Genomic DNA, 19,076 nt, shown 5'->3' on the forward strand with positions numbered 1-19,076 from the left:
GAATATCTTTCTTTTGTACAGTGGAATAGCAACTGTAAATTTAGGCTTCTTTTCTGGGAAAACAGTTCTTTACAAAGCTAGGTATGGAAGTTGAGTTTCTGAAAATTGACTCCTTTAAAAATATGAATGCAGAATACCTGTGAGCTGGGCGTTCTCTTCCAGGTCATTGGAAGCTTTTTGATGTCGAGACGGGTAAAACTCTTGTTTGGAAGTTCCTGGCAAAGTAATGCTGACTCGGGTGAGGCTCTGGGGTCAGGACAAGCGCCCCAGACTGAACCAGATCTTTACGCGAGCAGGGAGAGTGGAAGGATGGCTGGGGCCGGGATGCGTGGACTTCCTCTGGGGCTGCCCCTTCCCTCTTCCCGAGGGGTTTTAACTTCCGGGTCCAGAGCCCTGGAAAGATGCCAAGTGTGCTCTGGGTCTTGAGTGTTCCCTGTCGTTTTCTCCCAAGATTCCTCTCGAACACAGTCATCAGTCCCTTCAGTCTAAAAATTAGATTTCTTATACCTATTTTCCTTAAGTTCGAGCTCAATGTAAGATCCTTGAGGGCTGGACCTTTGTCTTTGGGCTCTTAGAACAATTACACTTTTGGGGAGGGAGCCTTGTGTAAATGAAACAATTTGCAAGGAATTTCCAGAAGAATCAGTTATGTGTTGTTGTTTTTTTCCCTAAGCCTTAGACTTTTCTTAAATTTTAGAATTTTTTTATTTGGAATATTTTTAGGGTTTACAGAAGTGTTGAAAAGATAGCACCTTGTTCCCATGCACTTTTCATGAAATTCCCCAATGATGTTAACATCTACGATGACCTTTTAAAAATGTTCATATCCAATAATAAATTAATTAATTAATTATTTTTTAAAAAATATGAATGCACATTTCTTAAAAAGTTTTGCTTGGCACCATTCTGAGGCCCTTCACTGGAAATCACACTTGCCTCTGGTATGGAATCTCCATTCCTGTGTTCCTACGGTTTGAGAATTTGATGGACTTGAGAGTTGCTGGCACTGGATTACTGTGCTTTTACTCAAGCTACTGTCTGCTTTCAAAGCTTCCAATTCTCAGATTGAATAGTAATTTATGTGACAAATACTTTAAAGCTTTGGTAAAGATAATACACGTGATCTAGCATAGTGTGTGAGTAGAGTAGAAGCTTAATAAATAAATTGAATAAACAGAAAAAATATACATAAATAAATCTATACAAAGCCCTCCTCAGTATTCTTTCACTAAAAATATTAATAGAGAACAGTTTTCTACAGTTTGAGTGTTATACATTTTATGAGTTCTGTTCAAGTTCTAGAATTCTGCTACATTTTTTGACGTGATTGTGTTTTCGTGCAAGAGAATTTCATTCTTTTCTTTTTTCTCTTATTTTCCCTTTATTAATGTAGCAAGGCTATCTGTAATTATCAAAACAAGAAAGAGAATTTTAGCCTAGTTACTAAAGGATTCAAAAACAAAAAACATCTCAGTTTCCATGTTAGTTTTGTACTCCTTGGGAGCAGAATATGATAAATATACAATATGTATTTTTTGTATTTTATTTGTACTACTTTAAAAAGGAGAAGTTGAACTTAGTTCCTATGAAGCAGAAGATGGCTATTAAAATGAGTTTCAAAGTACAGATTAAAGTTTTTTAACTATTCTCTTATTCCGATCTCTGTTTGTCTTTGTTTCTGTTTTCTTTTTCTCTTCCCCCTCTTATTTTGTGTGTGCATATGTGTGTATAAATGTGAATTTCTAAACATGTATTAGACTGATTAGAGTATGGAAGTTTTTTTTTTTTTTTTTTTTTTGGTGGTACTGGGGTTCCTGGAAGCCCTTCTACCTCCGGGCTACACTCCCAGACCTCTTTTTACATTTTTATATTTGGAAACAGGGTCTCCTAAGCCAGTGCGCGCGGCTGGCTTCGAACCTGCGCGATCCTCCTGTCTCTGCCTCCCAAGCGCGGGGATTACAAGCGGGCGCCACCACGCCCGGCCTAGAGTATGGAAATTTTAATGCCATACTTTCTGCCAATTTAAAACTAATTTTGAACCTTTTTCTAAGTGTAACATAGCATACGACCTAAGCATTCCATACATACACTTTTTAACACACACACACACACACACACACACACACACACACACACATATATATATATATATATATATATATATATGGTATATGGATATGGATATATATATATATGTGGTTCAATATATATATATATATGTATTGAACACAAATATATGATATTCAAGTACAGTAATTTTGGTTGTCTCGTATAATGACTTCAAAGAATCTTCCTTCTACCTCAGAGTATATGAATTGAATTGTAATTCAGGTTTACTTTTATTAAAATAGCTTTACCAGAAGGTTAATTAAGCTTTGATCCTTTTGGACCCTTATTCTAGAAAAACTTTAAAATATTCAGTTTATGAGCAGCTGGTTTGTGCATCAATGAATTTATTGAGCATATTTATGAACAGAATATTAGGTAGTGTAAATAATTATGAAGAAAACAAAAGATATAATCCTTTTTTTAAGAAAGTAACTCTCTAATAAAAAATGTAGCCTATTGTTTTAGATGTCTCCCACTTATAATCATAACCAGAAAAGGCTATATACACAAAAATATAAGAAACTAAAAAGATTAGAAATTTAGAGGATAGAAAAAGAGGACAAGACTAGTACCCACACAGGACAATAAACCTGTGTTTTTTGCTTAATAAATATGGTTCATCATATTAATACTTGAAAGAACCTAATCATAAACTATGAAATACCTTGGAACATTCCTATTTTCTACCCTGGGTTTTAACAGACATGTTTCCAAAATCATTCTACTGAGTTAGAAATATAACTGCTTAAGATTTCTAAGAAAAATTCAATATTTTTCATAAAGTTTGAGGTATATCTTAAGTCATTATAATAAAATCTGTTGATAATGGTATTCGATTATAAAACAATTATTTAAGAATTATTGAATTAAAAAAATGTCCCTTGCAACAACTATTATCACATTTTTTCTCTTAGATACAGTTACTCACATCTGTTGGCCTTATTTATTTAAATTCTTGGAGCCCATTTTAACCTTCTACTATAGTCCAATTATCTAATTTACATATTCATTACTCAGTAAGCAGTCTGATCACATTAAATGTTATACAACCCTCTTGAGCACGGAAAAATAACTTTTTGTGTCATGATGCCTACTTAAACTTAACTTGAAAACACTGTGGGAGACGTTTACTCAATAAGCATCCACTTACTTGACTGGAGGAAGGAGGAGACCAGAGCTTTATCTAGAGGCAGAATTGCATATTCATCACTTTCCCAAATTCGGATATACAGATAAACTCTTCAGCACTTAATTGCTCAGTGGAGCCTTCCTAAGAATCCTGTGGTGTCTAAACGAGAAAAAGAGAATTAGAGTACTCCTTAGCATCGTGCGTTTCCCTCAGCTGGTCCTTCACTCCTGTCCAAGCTCTGTTATACTCTGGAGACTCTCTTAGAGCAAAGTAGAAGTACAAGAGAAGTGTGAGTGAATGTCATGGCACAGCATGCCCTCCTTTGCAGAATCTGGGGTGTGCATGAAAGCCACTTTCTTGCTAGAAACTCTTTCCAATAAACTCATTTTTGTGCATGACCTTTGAATAGATCTTGACATAAATTAGTAGATTTCAACTGATATTTTGAGAAAATGAAAGAAAATAAAATATTACAGTACATGATTTGTAAGTGATATTCAATATTAACTGGGATTTTTTTTTTGTTTCGGAAGACTAATTTCAGATACCTACCTGTACTTATTAAGTCACAATGTAAAAATCCTATGATTAGAGATGCTTAAAGTTTAAAAAGCTTTATTAGGATGCATTATTATATGTCTTGAATTTCCTTTGGAAATAATATATCTGTTGCCTAAGCCTGGACCATGAAGAATGATTACAGAGCCCACTCTTCCTACAGAGAGGAGATTGAAGCTGGTGCTGATACTGTGGAAGTGGCTCCATCAGATACAGCATTAGTGACCCGACAAGTAAATTCATAACAAAGAAAGATTACCAAAGTCAACCATCACCTCGGTGACTCTTTTATTCTGGGCCAAACCCAGAATAAATATATAAAGTAGGTGTTCGATAACTCCAGCATCGTAGTCTGTAATCCCAATACTTGGGAGGCTGAGACAGGAGGATTGCAGGTTTGGAGCCAGGGTGTAGTAAGTTAGCAAGACTCTATTTCAAAATAAAATATAAATAAAGGAATTAGTATGTAGCTCAGAGGTAGAACATTCCTGTGTTCAATACTTATACACACACACACACACACACACACACACACACACACACAGATTATAGCCTCAAGAAACCTAAATCTTGATAAGGTGACCTAGTTGGAAAGAAGAGACATAGAAATAAAGATATAAATAACAATTTAAGAGCGAATTTGATGAAGTATGGTGATGAGACAAGCTCTTGGAGTTTGGAGGTGGGAACAGGGTGCTGGAGCCCTCCTGGTCTGGGCCTTAAAGCACAAGTAACAATCAGAGGAACTGAGTCTTGAGGACAGATCAGTTTCAGGCCTCAAGAATAAAAGGCGCAAAGCGCTGATGCAGGAACACATTGCACACTTGTCAGAGACTAATGAATATATCTGTCTACTACAAAGGATTTGTAGAACAGATAGACAGGCTCCTGTGACTGTAGTTATAATGGAGAAGAAAGAGGAAGGGTTCTGCAGAGCAGATCTAAATAAAAAGAAAAAGGAGCTAGACTTGCAGAGAAATGTATGCTAGAATGCCCAAACAAGGAATCTCTGGGACAAGGGCACTAGTGGTCAATCCCAACTTTCCTTCTAAGAGGTATATTGATTTTCAGGAAAGCTACTAAACCTCCCTTACAATAAATAAGTAAATAAATAAATAAATAAATAAATAAATAAATAAATGATATCGAGCATTTGGGATGCTGAGACAGGAGGATTGCAGGTTTGATGCCAGCCTTGGCAACCTGGCAAATCTGTCAGAAACTTAGGGAGACCCTGTTTCAAAATAAAATAGATCTGGAAGTGTAACATGGAGGTAGAAGGCCCCTGGGTTCAAACCCTAGGAAGTAAAGAAGGAAGGAAGGAAGGAAGGAAGGAAGGAAGGAAGGAAGGAAGGAAGGAAGGAAGGAAGGAAGGAAGGAAGGACCAAGTAGAAAGAATAATTGCTTTGGGGTTGTTGTGAGAATTAAATGAGATAAAACACAGAAAGTGCTTAGAACACTGCCAGGCATCTATTAAGCAGTGTGAACTATTATTAATAATCCACTACTTATTTCTACTACTGCCTATATTTCCTACATGGGGTCCTCATGTTCTTAAAATTATTTCTTCCCTCCAAAGAAGCCATTTGCTTACTTGTTTGTATATTTTTTAGCTAGTTTGCGCATTCTGTTTTCCAAGCAACCAAATACTCCCTGGCCTGAATAGCATGAAAAATACACTTGGTCAGTCAAGAAAGCCCTCAATAATTAAAGAATTTTTAATTCACCACACTGAGTGTTCTTTCTTCTAGATTTTCTTTCCACCATCAATTCATTTTCCAGAATTCACATAAGTATGCTGAATCTCCTACTTGGCCAAAATTTCTGGTTTGGTGAAATCAGTAAAACAGAAAGTTTACTTAAAAAAAAGACATCAATTTTTTTCCTATTTTTGCTCTTAATGAGTACAGTTTGAGTGGGGAAAGTTTATTAAACTTTTCCTGTGCCTTGAAAAAGGCTTGGAAATAGAGGAATGCAAAATAGAACCATACCCATCTTTTCTATGTGATGATGATGATGATAATGACGATGATGATGATTTGCAGTAATGGGGATGGAACCCAGGGGCATTCAACCTCTAGGCAACACTCTCAGCCCTATTTTTTATTCTTTATTTTGAAACGGGGTCTCACTGAGTTGCACAAGGCCTCACTACGTAGCTGAGTCTGGCTTCAAATCTGTGCAATCTTCCTGTCTCAGCCTCCCAAATGCTGGGATTACAAGCATGTGCCACCACGCTTGGCTTTATGTGATTATTGATAAAGACCTATTATTCAAGAAACTCTCTATGACTTTTTATTTCTAAACAAGCATAAGAAGCTTCAGTTTTCTGAAGTCACTTGTTCTGAGGTTTGTGCACTTTGCAGTGATCTATGAAAAGAAGTTGCTCTTCATAGGATCTCTTCCACATAGGCCCAGAGATAGGACCTGCAGAGCATTGTAGGATTTTACCATGCAATTTCAAATTATTTTACTTTTAGTTTTTCCTAGCTGTAAAAAGACATTCCACTTTAAGTAGGTATGTTTGTGGTTAATTTTTGGAGGAAAAACTTTTCAAGAATAAATTGGGGTTTTTTATCTCTATCTCAGATTTTCATATGATTTATATTCAAGAAAGAAAACACTGACCCTTTCATGACCAAATGTAACAGTAAAATAGTTTGTGGGCAAAAACAAAGTCTAAAAAGTTGATTACTCTTGAACAGTATATATAATATATACACTTATATATTAGTTATATTTGTAGGGCTATAACTTGATCTAAACATGATAATTTTAATTTGAATTTATCCAATACATATTTCAGTTCAATAACAGTTTTAACAAAGTAAATAATACTAATAGTATGGAGTTTTAACAAACTTATTACATAATACTAATAGTACGAAGAATTTTTGTTTCAAGACAACGAACCATATAAATACAATTGTTTCTACTGTTTCAAAATCTGTTAGACTATAAGTCAGTAAACATATTTATTTTAATCCAATTTTTAACTTTTAACTTTAAAATAACTTTAGATTTCTAGAAAAGCAGAAAAGCAGAGAAGATGAAAAGTTTCTGTCTATCTTTTACCCATCTAGCCTGGTGCTAACATCTTATATAAACATGGCACATTTTTAAAAAAAACAAAAACTAAGAATAACAGTGACTCCATAGTATTAACTGAGTTAAAGACTTTTTGGGGGCTTTACTAAGATTTCCACTAATATCTTCTTTTTCTATTCATTGAAATTCTGTATGTTCATCAAGTCCAGTATACCTTATTGCATATAATCATTGTGTCTCCTTAGGTACCTTAAATCAGTAACAGATTTTTGGTTTTTTGTCATTTTTTATTACCTTGACACTTTCAAAGAGTACAGATCAGGTATTTTGTAGAATGCTTTTCTAATTGGGTTTGCGTGATGTTTTCATTTCAAAATTGAACTTAGCTTATGGATTTTGAAAACACTGCACCATATCATGATGTACACAACATCGACATAATTCTTCTTCAAGATGCTAACCTTTATCACCTGGTCAAGGCGCTATCCACCAGGTTTCTCTACCACTTTTTTTCTCTCTGCTCTTTTAAAGCAAGTCACTATGTCTGGCCCACACTCAAGTGGGGAGCAATTAAGTTACCTTTCCACAAAAACAATAAAACAATGTTTAATAATAATTATGAAGTATTTGATGACAATGTGTTGGGCCTCACAAATATCCTATTTCTCCTTAAAGTTTTCCACACTAACTTTATCATTCATAAGTAAAATTGCCTGTAGCAGTTATAATAATATTGTAATCATGATTTTTCTATTTTTTCTTTGTAGATTTATTACTTGGCAGTCTTCTGTGCAGAAGATGTAGTGCTTCTTCCCATTTATTAGGTTATTATTTATTTATATCAGTATGGATTTATGAGAAACTTTGTTCTTGTGTTTAAAATTGTCTTAGTACTTTTTTCTTCTATAACAAAATACAGTAGACTGGATAATTTACAAAGAACAGAAATTTATTTTTCACAATTCTGGAAGCAGAGAGGTCCAAGATTAGGGTGCTGGCAAGCCCAGTTGTCTGCTGAGTACTGCTCTCCACTTCTAAGATGGTGCCCTGTAGCCACATCCTGCAGAAGGCAAGAACACCATGTGCTTAAATGGTGGAAGGCTGGAAGGTAGGATGGCCAAACACTGTCACGAAGTGAAACTTTCACGAAGGCCTGAATCTTTCACGAAGATTTCACAAAGGCCTGAATCTCACTGGTGAGAAAGAAGCCTTTTGGGCCTCATCACCTCTTAAAGGCTCACCTCTTCACAATACCCCATTGTCCACTGTATTTCAACACCCGGATTTTGGAGGGATCCATTCAAACCACAGGATAATACAATACAGTCATTATTTATTGCTTAAAATGTTGCAGTTTGGGGCATTGGGTCCTCTTTTAGACTGACTCTAATGCTTTTTTGACATGCATCTATCTTTTTTGCTTTTATTCTTTCCTTTTTCTTCTGTATTACTTACTGCTATAAGCTAACATTGCATATTTCCTATCCTAGGATCAGGCTTTTTCTAGGGTAAAAAGATCTGGTAGCTAGGTGCGCTTATTGCTACCTGAGGGTTGGGGAGTGGTGTTTGAGCTAACTGAACAGAGCTCGGAAATAAAGCCTATGTCTATAATTATTTGTTATCTGCCTACGTTTATTTACAAGAAACATGAGGTCAAGCTGATACCTCTGGCTCTGACACAAAATTTCCAAATATAATTTTTAAGTCAGCACAGATTTAACTCAAACAACTATACATTGAGATGGTGAGTTTGTTTTTAAGGACACTCTGTCATTCAAACTCCAACCAGGTTCATTGTTGTCAAATATTTTAAGTTTTATATAGCATTGAATTTATTTGAAGCATGATAAACATTACATAATAGCCAGAGAATCGCATTAACTATCCTTTTATTAACAAGCAATTACTGAGAATGTGTGTGTGTTGATAGGGATGGAACCATGGGCATTCTACCTCTGAGCTACACCCCCAGACCTATTTTATTTTTTATTTAGAAGCAGGTTCTCAATAACTTGCTTAAAGCCTCACTAAGTTGCTGAGGCTGGCTTTGAACTACAATCCTCCTATTTCAGCCTTCCAAGTACTGAGATTACAAGCATGTGCCATTATCCGCTCTGAACACCTCATAAACACTGAGAGAAACAGTAACAGAAATACTTACAGGACCTCGTCTTCAGTCTTTATTTAAAGAAAAATATACTTGAGCCGGGCGTGGTGGCGCATACTTGACCGGAGGATCGCGATTCACAGACAGCCTCAGCTACTTACTGAGGCCCTCTGCAGCTCAGTGAGACCCGGTTTCAAAATAAAGAATAAAAAATAGGGCAGGAGGTGTAGCTTGGAGGTAGAATGCCCCTGGGTTCCATCCCCAGACCCGCAAAAAAAAAAAAAAAATAATAATAATATACTTTATTTCTGTAGTTTTTAATACCCCATAATTTATTGGGCTTTGTTGTATGTGTTATCACAAACATGCCCTCAAAGTTTTTGCTCTCAGAGTAGTTATGCTCTACAGGGGAAGTACAAGGTGTTATAAAAGTTTTGCCTTCATTGCTTGAACACACTCATATAAAACTCAATTTTCACAGGCTTAGTTTTTTCTTTTAAGATGCGTCTTTTCTCAGTTTTATTTTCCACTTAATAAGTTCTCAGTTATCGATCAGATAAAAGTTTGAAATATTACTAGAATAATTATTTAACATCATTTGTGCCTTGAAAAGCTGATAAAAACTGTCACAGCAGCTTTCGTGCTATCAAGACAAAAGGACTTTTTGGCAATCTCAGTTGGAAATGAAGCTTCGATACCTATATTTGTTGTATATAGTTGGCCTCTTGGCTGCCAAACCTATGCCCATCTGTTTAGATGGCAGATTGCCTACCCCTAAGTTGGCTGGTCTCTAATACTATGACATGAGTTCCAGCCAATGACAGCTAACAAAATGTTTCAGGAGGCAGCTCTTCTTACAGGAGGTCCTTCCTTGTGCCAGAGTTAGAGAAGCAGTTGGCAACATGCATCCATTTAAACTTTGTCACACCTGTTGACACTTTCATGCCAAAAGCAGACAATGCAACAAATGAACACTAGAAATCACGAAGAATCTAATGAAGCTTAAAAACAACCCTTCTCACCTTCTTACAAATAGATGCTCGATTTCACTGCTGATTACTTGCACCATTGACATTTAATTAATAGTACATAAAGATTGTCTAGTAAGTGACCAGAAAAGAATCTGCAATAAGGTGTTCCTACATCACCAGTATTTGGGCTCTGAACACCCCATATTGTGTAATGTGGTGAAAGTCAATAATTACACTAAATACCTCTTTTGTCTATCTCTTTTTAAAAATGCAAGCATATGTCAATCAAAAAAGGTCTTTTTAAGATAGCTTTCTTTTAATGGAGAAATTAAGGTAATTATTCCAATGATTGAGACTCCCCAAAGCACCGAATTACTTAGATTGTCTCTTTCCTAGAATAGGTAAAAGCTACTGTGTGAGGTGTGGAGGAGACTCATTATTTAGAGAATAATATGCATTATTCTGAAATACTGCTTCATAACTTTATTTTAACAAACATCATGTGACCTATATAGAAAGATAAATAGATGTGTGGGCATGTATAGATTTGGATATGTATAGAATTTCTATTTCTAGTAGAAATTTATGCTTAAATACAACAATAAGATATGTTCATTATTGTATTATCATTTCATCTATATTAATTGCCTGTAATTTATAGAATTTTGCCACATTTTTTCATTAACATGCCTCCAAAATATGTCTCTGTCGATAAAATTGTGATTTCACTAAGTAAGACACTGTAAACTCCCCATCCCCACCACCACCACCCTTCTTTGAACCAACATGAGGGCAACACAACAGTTTTCAGTTAAATATCATAATGGTGATTCTGGAAATGCATTCATTTGCGATAATAATGTTAGACAAATAATTGAGCTAGCTACATATGTCTCAAGAGTTTTCCAGAGTGAATGGGGTGTTCTCTGGTATGCCCTGAAAGAATCATTATCTCGCCCGTGCCCTTTTTACCAGTCAAACAACAGCAACTGGCATTTATTAAGGACTTCATAATATCAGAACATCTGCTAAATTTCTTCAAACTTTTTTGAGGATTCCAAACACCAAGTGAGAGATACTAGTAGTTCTGCTTCAGAGATAAATAACATGAAACACAGAGAGATTAAATGACTTGTCCCAATATAATAATTTCTAAGTCGTACAGTGAAGCTTCAAATCCAAGCAAGTCTGTCATTTGAATCCCTGATTCTAACTACTACATAACTTAACCTCTTCTCCCATTACTCTTATTGTATACTCTGTGGGCAGTGTATAAAGGACTTTTCAGAATTCTTCCCACATGCCATTCTCATTTGAACCCACTTCTGCCTCATCTAATACCACTTTCTGCCCAGTCACTTCTCAGGGATATTGATGTACTCTTTTCTTTTCTGATATTCCTGCCCTCTTTGGTCCTTCAATTTTGAGTTCAGTGTTTCTTCTATATGTCCCCATTATACCTTCTAACAGTATTTTCTATGTTGAGTGAATTAATATAGTCTCTTTTCCGGTCTAGACCATAAGTATTTTGAAATAGAATATTCCATCTACCTTTTTTACTCTATTTCTGGCAGCACTGAGCAACGTGGATGACACCTGCCCCATTCTCAGCAAGTATCTGTTCACTCCTTTAGTTACTAGGCACCTACTGTATGACCATCAGTGTCCTAGGACAAGGATGCCACAGCAAACAAGACAGTTAATAGGATTGTCCCCACAGGCCTTATTTTCTTATTAAAGATAAGACTAAGTGATAAATAAGATAAACCAGTAAACTATGAAGTAGATGGTGATAAGGAAGATCATAAGACAGTGAAGTGGGACAGAGATTGTAGAGGAATCGAAAACTTTAAATATGGTAGTTAAGGCAAATTTCACAGAGAAGGTGACATTGGAAAAAAAGACTAAAGAGAGTAAAGGGTAAACTGTGGCAATAACTGGAGGAAGAACTGTTTGAAGCAGGATGAAAAATTGAAAGCAAAGCTTTAAGGCAGAAGCATAAATCAACCTGTGCACTTAACAATATGGCAGCCACCGTCCACCTTGACGGAATCAATTGTGTGTCAACAGGAGCACCGTGACGAGAGTGGAGTTCTGGAGTAGAGAGAACAGAGGATGTAGCTAGATGCAGCCTCAAAGGAATGGCAGGTGGAAGAGTATGGTGCCTCATGAGATTTGTTTTTATTAAGTAGGAATAATAGTATGTTTCAATGATGATGGTGGAATTCCAATAGAAAATAAATATTTGATGATACAGAAGAAAAGATTACTAGAGCCATGTGCATGAAAAAATGGGAAAATGGGGAAGAAGGGTTGCTTTAGATAGAAGACCCCAGTTAACAGTTCCTTTATGAAGAAAGAAGTTTATTTCTCTTTTGGATAATAATCAAGGTGAAAACAGATCAGACCTACCTATGATGTCTGGGCCACAGTATCAGGATTACAAGCTATTTCTTTGTTCATTCTGTTCAACATATTAAAAATGAGTCATAACTACATTCTAGCAATGGAAAATGAGAAGATGGATGTGTGTTCTCTCTTTTTTTCCTCTCTCATAAATTGATCCTATGGCAGAGCTTAAATACAAGTCCACATCTAATTTCATAGACTTGGGAGATATTATACTTATTCTGTTTTATATGGCTACTTAAAATTTATGGTATCTTTTTTGATAGAAGAATGAACAAAAGGATTTTTCAGGATGTTGGGTAAGTACAAACAACTAGCCTTTGTAAATTAAGAAGGCGATTAGTATGTCCAGTGAGAGAAGACTTTTTTAAGCCTTGGAGAGGAGGAAGAAGAGTATCTCATGTTAAAAGGCTATCAAGACTGTGTCAAGCCTCAAACAATATACTTTTATTATAGTCAAAACTATGTTTAGTTCTTGCCCATGTAAAAATTAAATTGGTTCAGTGATTTTGATGATGAGGCAGAAGAGTGGGATCACGAAAGCAGAGGCACATGGACCCAGGCTGGGATCCCAACCATTGTGTTTATTATTTTGTGACCATAAATGAGTTACCCAGTTGGTTTCAAACTCTGGTTTCTTTATTAGTAAAAGAGGGTTCATTATACTGGCCTCACTTGGTTTTCTGAAGGATTGAATATAAAGTAGCTAGATTACTACATGGCCATAGTAACTGCACATAAGTAATAGCTATAATTGTCTTATCCTGACAAAACTTCATGTGTAAATTTGGAATCAGTACTTTAGATTTTATTTGAGCACCTAAATAACAATAGAGTTGTTGACTCTATTCTGTGCTTTTGATTCCAAGAGTCTTATGCAGATGGCCTGTTATGAGGAAACTCTCTGAGACAACAGACATAAGAGTTATGTACTTCTGAATATCATCTTGTAAGGTTGTTATGACTAAGTGGAATAGCAAATAATATATATTTTTTCAAATCTTAGCACTTAACTTGTGTCTCCTTTCAGAAGACTGTACACCTGTGAGAACAAAGATTTGACTCACTCTTGCATCCCAGTGCCCACTATCTGGAATACTGGGTCCTTCATAAGTATGTGTGAACAAACCTACCGTGCCACCAGTGACAGCCTGGCATTTTTTGCAAATAACATTAAAATGAGGTACATAGCCCGAGGTCTTCTCCTTTATATAATTCTGTTATTAGGTAGCATCTGCCACTATGCAGGCCCTTCACTTTGTTCTTTTTAGCTGAAAATGAGTGATCCCAAATCTTTGTTTATTGTTAAGCTAACCTTACAGGTTTTGTTCTCAGGCATGATGTACCAATGCCACAGGGCTTGAAGTTGTGTTGTGCAATCATTCTGAGGTTTTTTTTTTTTCTGCCTTCGTGCCTAGGTAACCCAGCAATTATGCATACTAAACAATAGTTATCACTGTCAATCTGTTTTAATCAGAATTATAGGTGCATATGGCTTTAAATAGGTAGCCTGATCAAACAGGGACTGCATAATGATAAAAAATTTTCACAGCTAAATAAAGAGATGCACTATACTAATGAAAATACCTAACAGACTGGGTATTGACCAGTCTCTACTAATATTCCACTAATTGACAAGCGATACTGAAGGATGTTCTGCTGTTCAGTGAACTAGTCTCTTAATTTTAAAAAATACTCTATTAAGGATAAAAATGAATTATATTTAGATTTTATTCCCTTTTGCCTTAATCTGAATAGTGAATTCCATTTTATGAGACATTTGATTAGCAGTATCTGAAGTGATACAAAGTATTAAACCAGTGGACTATGAAGTTAAAATATTTTCTACAAACTGCTTGCTCGTCTTTCTTTCCAATTCTTTATCTCTACTACTTTTACTTCTCTATTTGAAAATTAGCACTAAGTTTTATATAGTCTCATAAAATAGGCATATTTTACTTCCCCTCCAAAAAATTGTAAAATTATTTTCTGATAATTTTGCAGAGGAAAAAATTTTCACATTATTATATTTTATTCTCCGTGGTTATAAATTACCAATATTGCATGATAGTTGTGTTTGCTTTAATATAAAGGAGAGAACAATGGAATTTGTTTGTAAACCAATATTTATGCTTAGGTTAGAAAAAACTATATTTTTAAAGTCTGTGCATTCCACAAATTTCACGTTCACGACACACTCTCCTCCCTTTATGCATCAGAATAAATCTCACATTTACCCTGAAGGGAAGCTTTACATGCCAGAAAAAGAAGCGGCCAGCTGAAAACAAGTGTTCTCTACAACAACAAAGGAGTCCATATATCTGAGGGGTTTTACTCTCTTCAATGACTTTTTTTTTTTTTAACTAAGAAGGGAAAATGTACTGTCTGGGTGGAGGTTTCGTAGGTATTTTTTAGTCTGTATTTGTTACACTTTTATTAGCCTCAAAAATAGTTACCATGGTAATAGCTCCATTTATATCTAATCTTAGAGCTAAATTATAGAAAACCTTCCCACAGGGTTGCATACAATGCCACTCGGCCATTTCATCTAGCCTCTTATTTAAAGTGGGAATTATTTTAAATACTATCAAATTGTTACATTCTATTCATGACTTTTCTTTTGTAACACTCAAGTAAGTGAAATCCTTTGGTGCAGAATTTTGGAAGAACTGTGTTTAGCTTCAATATGTATTCTTTAATAATTTTTTCTTATTGCTTTTACTTTGATGAATGCTTTGCATGCCTAGACATAGATGATAGCTTATTTTCTTTTATATCTACTAACCAAAAGAACTTATCAAAAACAATTATTTAAATCCAAAATCTGTAGTAAATCATAATGTGAGCAACTTCTAAGAACGCTCAGATATAAGGAAATCACTTTCCTCTAAAAGGTACTCATAATTTATAAACAAGAGCCATAAATAAATGCAACATAACTATAGATCCACAGGCTGTAAAGGAACTTTGAGGGGCTATCTAGATTATCCTCTCAATCCTGTTTTGTAACAGAAATTAAATCATCCTGAATGGCAGTTTTCCAGGGACTATTCTGTAACAATGACTCCCCTACCCTCCAAGATAATCTAAATATATCAATCAATGTTTCACAGCCCTTGTGTTTCTGAAACCCTACCCAATATTTCAATAAGGTGTATCCTGCGGCAGTTTAACTACACCTCTACTGGCTCTGTGCCATATTTATACACTGACACACACAAGATACCCTTAATTTGCTTAACTATTTCAGAAGGTCTCTAATATGCTGTAAATTTCAATACTCTTTAACAATAGCAACCTGACTATGAAGAAATGCATTGGCATTGTGAGATTACTAAGAAAGCAAGGGTAAATCTCTCTACAGGATAACATTTAAAAAATTTTGATTAAAAAAAAAAATCTTGCTGGGTGTGGTGGTACACTCTTGTAATCCCCGCACTTGGGAGGCTGAGACAGGAGGATCACACAGGTTCGAAGCCAGCCTCAGCTTCTTAATGAGGCTCTCAGCAACTTAGTGAGACCCTGTTTCCAAATAAAATATAAAATAGGTCTGGGAGTATAGCCTGGAGGTAGACGTTCCCTTGGTTCCACCCCCAGTACCACCAAAAAAATCAAGTAATTAATTAATTAATTTTTAAAAAAACCAGCTTACAGCTATGCATAATGGTACATACTTGTAATCCTAGCACTTGAAAGGCTGGGACTGGAGGAGTGCAGGTTCAAGGCCAGCCTCAACAACTTAGCAAGACTTTTTTAAAATAAATATTGAAAAAGCTGGGGATATAGATGTGAGGTAGGATATCCCTGGGTTCAATTTCTAGTACTTCCCCTTCCCCCTCAAAAAAAGCTTACAAAAGCTGAAAAATTCTATGCATTTTGTAAGATAAAAACTGCAGCGGGGCATGGTGGCGCACACTTATAATCCCCTCGCTTGGGAGGCAGAGATAGGAAGATCGCGCAGGTTCGAAGCCAGCCAGCCTGGCTTAAGAGACCCTGTTTCCAAATAAAAATATACATTAAAAAAAATAGGTCTGGGAGTGTAGCCCAGAGGTAGAAGGGCTTCCAGGAACCCCAGTGCCACAAAAAAAAAAAAAAAAAACCCTGCAACATAGTATAACAAGGCTGGAAAGCATAAGACACTATATAACATGCACAGTAATAAGATACACAAAATGATCATTTCTATGCTTTGACATTGAAATGTGAGATTTTTAATATTACCAAATGACTAATTTTTAGCAATGTCCTACTAATTTATATATAATTTTTTTTTTACAAGAGAGGGGGATAATATGTACTTGGCCACCAGTATGAGAAGCTATCTCCGCACCCATTTGGTACCTTTCCTCTTATATTTGACTTGATTTTAGGAATTGAAGAAACTCAACAAAACCAAGCCTTTTCTTCCAGCCACCTAAGCAAGGAGCTAGGGTGATTCAATAGAATCTGGATAATGAGACATAAGCAGGCATCTGCTGGGATTTATCTGAGAAAAACATTGTTTCCTGCTGAAAATAAAAAAAAAAACAGCTATTTTTAGTCCTTCATTCCCTATTCACAACCTATTTCTTCAGCCTTAATGGAGACTCCATGCTTAACCCGGAGCCCAGAAACTATGAAGAGAACATGAAGAGAAAGTGTAATGTTGTCCTGCATATCATTTAGCTACTCAAACACCATCAACAATTTTGAGACTCTTATGAAAGAAAAGTAAATCTCTCCACTTTTTTTCAGCTGCGATGAACAAATAATCTATGTTTTGCAGCAAAAATAATTTTTCTTCTGCCCAATATGACAGATTCAACCTCATTATTTTTCAGTCTCTGCACAAGAAACCTCTCAAAAAATTTAATCTGTTTCTAAATTCCTTAATTACAGTCACTTGAATAATTTTTGTCTTTACATGTATTAAGAATATATCATTTGCTATTGTTCCTTTTAGATAGAAAGTCAAGAGTAAAGATTTTCCCCCCCCTGGATTAGTGCTGTCCTTAGACATAAACTAACTCTCAGAAAGATTTTGCTGGTCAAATAATAAATGATCCCCCACTCAAAGATGGTTGCACACATATGCCACTCAATTTTACAGATCCAAATAAATAGGCTTGACAAAATGCAATTGTGGCTTACAAAACAAAATCACTTATGTTTGAGTTTTCCTAGATTTTGATTAATCTTTAATAAGGTTCCAAATCCGAAATCATCAGCAAGCATGTTTTCTAAAAGAAATTTGAGTAGCTGATCACCCATTATCATTAGCATTTACATTAAAATATGCTTCCAAGTTATGTATCTGTTTTATGGGTAACTTGACCATGCCACCAAGTTAGTTAAGCTAACTTCAAGAATAAAATCAAGATATCTTATGCTATCATTGATGGATCAAAACCAGAAAGAGAATGCAAGCCAAAGACATGCCTTCATTTTTATAGAGTCCCTTTCAACTATATTAAAATTTAGATTTGCTGTTTTTATTTTAACAAGTAAAAGATGATGCTGTCAGGATGGAGATAAGAGTAGGAGCCTATGCCAAGTGAAGGAACTCCAATTTATCCTTCCTGTCCCATCTTCCTGCCAGAGGAGTGGGGAAGATACCACACACATTGCTGAAGGACATTTTGAGGAAGGATTCCCAATGAAATTCTTTCCAATATCAATCTGTCTGCAACCATATTGTTTTTCTTGATGAGATCCATGGTTGTGCTTTCTTAATGGAAAATGTTCACTTTTTCAATTGCATGCATCACAAAAGGAACATTTTATTCTCCTTTTGCATGTAACACCCCTGAGAATGCTGAAATCCAAAATGTCTGAAAATGTTCAGAAGTTTTAGATGAAAATGTTTCAAAGAAAAAAAAAATCCAAATCCAAAAGTCTGTTAGTTTGCAGCATATTTCTGCTAATACATTCTGAGAACCATTTTAATAGCCCTTGGACACTGTTTTTCTCCCACAGAAAAATCTATTTTTCTTCTCATTGTACAAATGATAGTGGAGGATCATTTGTCTTTCTGGTAGGAGTTCACCACTTAAATATGGTTTCTTAGGATGAGAAAAGCTTTGCAAGAAGTGAAGAAAGTGAAGGTATGGGTTGACTTTGAATTTATGCTATGATTACGCTATGAAGTATTTAAAACATCTCATCATTAAAACATCAGCTCTTAAGCATTATTTTTATAAGTACATATACATGGTCTTATATTTATTAAAATAAATTTCAGTTTAGCTACAAGATACATAAGATTATTTTGACTCAACTACTGTTTTCAACATTTCTCACAAAATTAAAACTGCCCCCTAAAAACATCAGTACTGCTCAAAGTGAGCAAAAGCAAAACTAGAAACATGAGATTACCTTAAGTTAAAAAGCTTCTGTATAGCAAAGGAAACATTCAACGAAATAAAAACACAATCTTTGGAGTGGGATAAAGTATTTGTGAACTATTTCTGATAATGGGTTAATATCCAAAGTGAGGCTATAATCTATCAATAAAAGTATATATTAAAAAAGAAAAATATATTACTCAAGCAACTCCATACCAAAGAGACAAATAACCTAGTTTAAAAATATACTTGTCAAAATATACTAACTGAAGGGGATGGGAGGGGAGAAAAGGGAAGTTCCCTAATGTACATGATGTATATTCACAAACATATCAAAGTCAATCACTAAGCCAAACATGAGAAGGAGGAAGGGGAGGGAATGGGATGGGAATTGGGGAAGGGCTAATTGAGTGATGTGTGCC

This window comes from Muscardinus avellanarius (assembly GCF_963383645.1).
Source record: "Muscardinus avellanarius genome assembly, chromosome: 3".
NCBI lineage: Eukaryota > Metazoa > Chordata > Mammalia > Rodentia > Gliridae > Muscardinus > Muscardinus avellanarius.